The sequence below is a fragment of the Chiloscyllium plagiosum genome, chromosome 3 (assembly GCF_004010195.1).
Source record: "Chiloscyllium plagiosum isolate BGI_BamShark_2017 chromosome 3, ASM401019v2, whole genome shotgun sequence".
In the NCBI taxonomy this organism is placed as follows: domain Eukaryota; kingdom Metazoa; phylum Chordata; class Chondrichthyes; order Orectolobiformes; family Hemiscylliidae; genus Chiloscyllium; species Chiloscyllium plagiosum.
This window is the reverse complement of record NC_057712.1, coordinates 94,166,368-94,171,383: the sequence shown is the minus strand read 5'-3', so window position 1 is coordinate 94,171,383 and position 5,016 is coordinate 94,166,368. Positions and strand designations below refer to the sequence as shown.

At 40.1% G+C, this 5,016-nt stretch overlaps 1 long non-coding RNA gene across 1 annotated transcript in view; it reads right to left on the bottom strand.

Annotated features, from left to right (window-relative positions):
• Positions 1–1,375: 1,375 nt before the first annotated feature.
• Positions 1,376–5,016, bottom strand: part of LOC122547674 — a 25,306-nt gene continuing 21,665 nt past the window's right edge. The window contains exons 2-3 of the long non-coding RNA XR_006311058.1: positions 3,613–3,710; positions 1,376–2,304 (exon numbers count right to left, since the gene is read on the bottom strand). This is a non-coding gene — a long non-coding RNA (uncharacterized LOC122547674). The remainder of the gene's footprint in view (positions 2,305–3,612; positions 3,711–5,016) is intronic.

The following is a 5,016-nucleotide window of genomic DNA, read 5'->3' as shown; positions in this document are numbered from 1 at the left end:
AAATCATTAAACGATAATGTATTTTCTAAAATGTATAATGTCTTTCAACAAACTTTCTGTATGCATGAAGCTTACAGGGCGGCACAGTGGCATGCACTGCTGCCTCACAGCGCCAGAGACCCGGGTTCAATTCCTGCCTCAGGCGACTGACTGTGTGGAGTTTGCACATTCTCCCCATGTCTGCGTGGGTTTGCTCCGGGTGCTCTGGTTTCCTCCCACAGTCCAAAGATGTGCAGGTTAGGTGAATTGGCCATGATAAATTGCCCATAGTGTTAGATAAATGGGTCTGGGTGGGTTGCTCTTTGGAGGGTCGGTGTGGGCTTGTTGGGCCAAACTGTAGGGAATCTAATCTAATATGCAGTTAATTGGTGCCTTGCAGACTTTGCTATATTTAATGTTTGAAATATTAATTTGAAAAATTAAAGTTAACAAATTAACACATTAAAAAGACAAATGTTTTCATCTGCTTAAGCACACATTCAGTTTGATGACTGCATTTCTTATTATGGTTTTTGGCTGGGTAATAAAAACTCATTTGAAACCCTGTTACTCTGTGTAAAGGTTTTGAGATTTGTATGACGTTTGTGTCCCAGTTTATTCTCATATAATAGCCATGTCTTCCTACCCAGAATGAGGAAATGCGACATTGGCTTTGCAGAAAATCAAGTGAACTATTTTTTATGCATGTCTCAGTCAAAGTGACGACAGGTACTTCCTGAACTTTGAAGCCTGCTAGCATAAGATCTGTCCACTTGCAATCTCCTGACGAATGTTCGAACTGAGCAAATTTAAGAATCTCTAGTTCTGGGCACTCAAAAAGAAACAATAGCAGGCCAAGGGTCACATTGCATGGCACAATTACCTCACCACTTTAACAAAGATATTTCAGGGATGGATGATGTTGGGCACAGTTAAGGGTATTTTAAAATGTGAGAACATTCTGATGTTGTTCATGCCACAGATAACATTTATTGTGCAGCTCAGAACAAAGGTAAAGTTAGTTTTAGTTCACTTCAGAGTTTAATTTTATGGCCCATATGGCAGGCTACAAATCCACTATAAGTTAACCAGAGATTTGACCTCAAAGCCAATTTGATGGAAAAATTTCTATGTCAAGCATTTATGGTTTGGAACTTAAACTCATTAAGGGTAATTCATTTGAGTTACACCTAACAAATTCACACCAGAATGAACTCTCAAACTATTAAGAGTTTGAAATCTAATCAAATACCTGACAATCTTGCTCAAAATTGATCTTTGTAATCAGCATAACCTCTGCTGATCCTAAGAAATTAAAATGGAGAGCTGTCGTTGGCTTTCTTATGAAAAAAAAAGAGAACTGCTTGGAATAGAGACTTTTTATTTAAAACAGACATTGTTTATCTCTTTCACTTGTATACAAATTTGGAAAGCAAAACATTGTACTGCTTCAGAAAATGCTACCAGTCTGAGCTAAATGCTCACTGCTCCTTCAAGATTCATTTTATCTGAAGTTCTAATTTATCCATTACAATTCAGTTAAAAATGCTGAGTTCCTAGGAAACAATGGATCACTGCTTCAGAGTGTTGCCTTGTCACCTTTAAGACCTCTGGCTTACATTAAGGTCCTTTATAAAATCAGCTCAGCTTGACTCAAACAACCTCACTGTTATAATACTTGCTTATAATTTCAGAATAAACAGTCTCACTGAATGCAGTTGAAAAAGACAGAGATTTGGGGGACAAAGCTCTTAAAAAGAATTTGACACCGGCACAATGTAGTGATTGGCTGCTTCTGCACTATAAACATATATGGTTTGAAACTTTAATGTTTATAAATAAAATATTCCACTCAAAGGCCATTTTGAAATTTGCATGAAGTCACATGACGTGTTTAATACTGAGCCGTATAGATCAGGTTCATTTTCCCAGCTATACTGTGAGCTTTTAAATTCATTCTCAGGATGTGAGTGTCACTAACAGGACTAGCATTTCTTGCATATCCTCTAATTGCTTCACAGGAGCAATTAGCAAACAGAATTTGACATGTAACTGCATAAGGACAGTTAGGAGATGTGACCAAAAACAAAGAGGAAGGCTTTAAGGAGCATCTTAAAGTAGGAAAGATAGTTTTAAAAATATTAAACAAGTGAATTCCAAAGTTTTGGGACTGGTAGCTGATTGGCAATGGTGGAGTGATGAAAATTGCAAACTCTCAAGAAGCCAGAATTGGAACAATCCAGATATCTCAAAGGATTTTAGGCCCGGAGGAAGTTGCAGACAGGTTTCAAAACAAAAATTAGATTGTTTAAATCAAGGTATCACCTGAAAAAATATCAAAGTAGGTCAGTAAGCACAGAGGTAATGGGTAAATTTATCTCCAGAGGGTTGGAGTATAACAGCAGTGATGCACTTCTGAGACTTTATAAAACTCTAGTCAGGCCCCAGTTAGAATACTGTGTCCAGTTTTGGCCCCACACCGTAAGAAGGACACTGGAGTGTGTTCAGCGGAGATTCACACGGATGATCGCTGGAATTGTAGGCCTAACATATGATGAACAGCTGAGGATCGTAGAACATAGAAAAGTACAGCACAGAACAGTCCCTTTGGCCCATGATGTTGTGCCGAGGATCCTGGGATAGTATTCATTAGAGTTTAGAAGGTTGAGGGGAGATCTAATAGAAGCTTACAAAATAATGCATGGCTTAGAAAGGATGGACGCTGGGAATTTGTTTCCGTCAGGCAGGGATACTCAGACCCGTGAGCACAGCCTTAGAATTAGAGGGGGTTAATTTAGAACGGAAATGAGGAGAGATTTTTTCAGCCAGAGGATGGTGGGCCTGTGGAATTTGCAAAAAATGCAAAACTTGCGCACACACCTCCCCCCTCACTTTCCTCCAAGACCCCAAGGGATCCTTCAATATCCATCAGAAATTCACCTGCACACATCATTTACTGCATCCGCTGCACCCAATACATTGGGGAGACAGGCCGCCTACTTGCGGAACGTTTCAGAGAACACCTCTGGGACACCCGCACCAACCAACCCAACTGCCCCGTGGCCGAACACTTTAATTCCCCCTCCCACTCCGCCAAGGACATGCAGGTCCTTGGCCTCCTCCATCACCAGACCATGGCAACACGACGCCTGGAGGAAGAGCGACTCATCTTCCGCCTAGGAACCCTCCAACCACAAGGGATGAATGCAGATTTCTCCCGATTCTCCTTCTCCTTTGATGCTGCCTGACCTGCTGCGCTTTTCCAGCAACACATTTTTAAGCTCTGATCCCCAGCATCTGCAGTCCTCACTTTCTCCCTGTGGAATTCATTGCCATGAAGCACAGTGAGGCCAGGACATTAAATGTCTTCAAGGCAGAGATTGATAAATTTTTGATCTTACAAGGAATTAAGGGATATAGGGAGAGTGCGGGTAAGCGAAGTTGAAATGCCCATCAGCCATGATTAAATGGTGGAGTGGACTCGATGGGCCGAATGGCCTTACTTCCACTCCTATGTCTTATGGTCTTGTGGTCTAAATGGGACTTGGTGTAAGTGAAAATCAGGTAGCAGAAGCTGGAATCAAACATAGAGCAGTGAATGAGATCTCATGTGATCACAGTCCACTTTCCTACCTTTCCTTCTTTTTTTCACGATTGCATTGTCCCTGCTGGGCAGTGCTTGCTCATTGTTACTTGTTTTAATTGGATAACTGGGTGGTTTGGTGGTCGCTCTAGACAGTAAAAGAGAAAAAAAAATGAAATATTCTTTTAGAAAAATCAAGTAGCTTCATGGTTAAATATTTATTAATGCTGCTTTTTATTTCCAGATTTTTTTTAAAGAAAACATACCAGGAATTGTTGGGATATAAAGTCTTGATCCTTGCCATAACGTCCATGCCACTGAAATCCGAGTCCAGTGATATAGCCATTGCAATACTATACCCGGTACACTGAAATTCTTTCGGCTCCACTTATAAAATTTAGTAAACTTCTTGTACAGAGGAAATCTTTCTCAGTAAAGGAAACTTATTTCTTCATCCCACTCTATTGAGACCTGACCTCACAGGTTTAACTCTGAATTGCAAAATGAATATATTCTGAAAACTAACATTGTGCATCATATTTTAAGGGTTACCTGCTGGGTGACACTTCACTGGTTGTGTAGCTGACATCAGACACAAGTATCTGAACACACATCAGTGCACTTCATACTAATTGAAAGTATAATACAGGACAATAGAAACAGCCATTTGACAAATCATGATTTCCATTATATGGCAATTCATATCTTAATTTCTCATTTGTTCAATTCTACATTGTTTATGGGAAAATTACCTTATTGAAAAGGATTCCATTAACAGTTCAAAATTTCAATTATTGCAACCTGAACCAAGTGTCAAGGTTCATCGAGTAGGGCTGTAATACTGACAGCGTAGAAAAAAGTGTATGCTAACTTTAGCAGCTATAAAACAGATTGCCTTGGCAGTGAAAAGAGATAGGAGTCAGCAATGAAAAAGCACATTTAGAAATCCAGCACATGTACTTTGGTCAGTGCTTTAGAAATAGAATTTTTTTTGTGTTTAGTAAGTCATCTCATGTTCCTTTCCCGAGTCTTTGCATATTAAATGTGTGGCTGAATGAAGATGGATTTTCTTTCAACTTCATCTTTTTATTCTTAAAATATTCCAATTGGTGCTGGATCACGGTAACAGTTGAAGCTTTTCACTGTCTTTTACTGTGTTGTTCTTGTAGAGCATAGAGTCAAAGAGTCAGAGAGATGTACAGCATGGAAACAGACCCTTCAGTCCAACCCGTCCATGCCGACCAGATATCCCAAACCAATCTAGTCCCCCTTACCAGCACCCGGCCCATATCCCTCCAAACCCTTCCTATTCATATACCCATCCAAATGCCTCTTAAATGTTGCAATTGTACCAGCCTCCACCACATCCTCTGGCAGTTCATTCCATACACATACCACCCTCTGCATGAAAAAGTTGTCCCTTAGGTCTCTTTTATATCTTTCCCCTAACACCC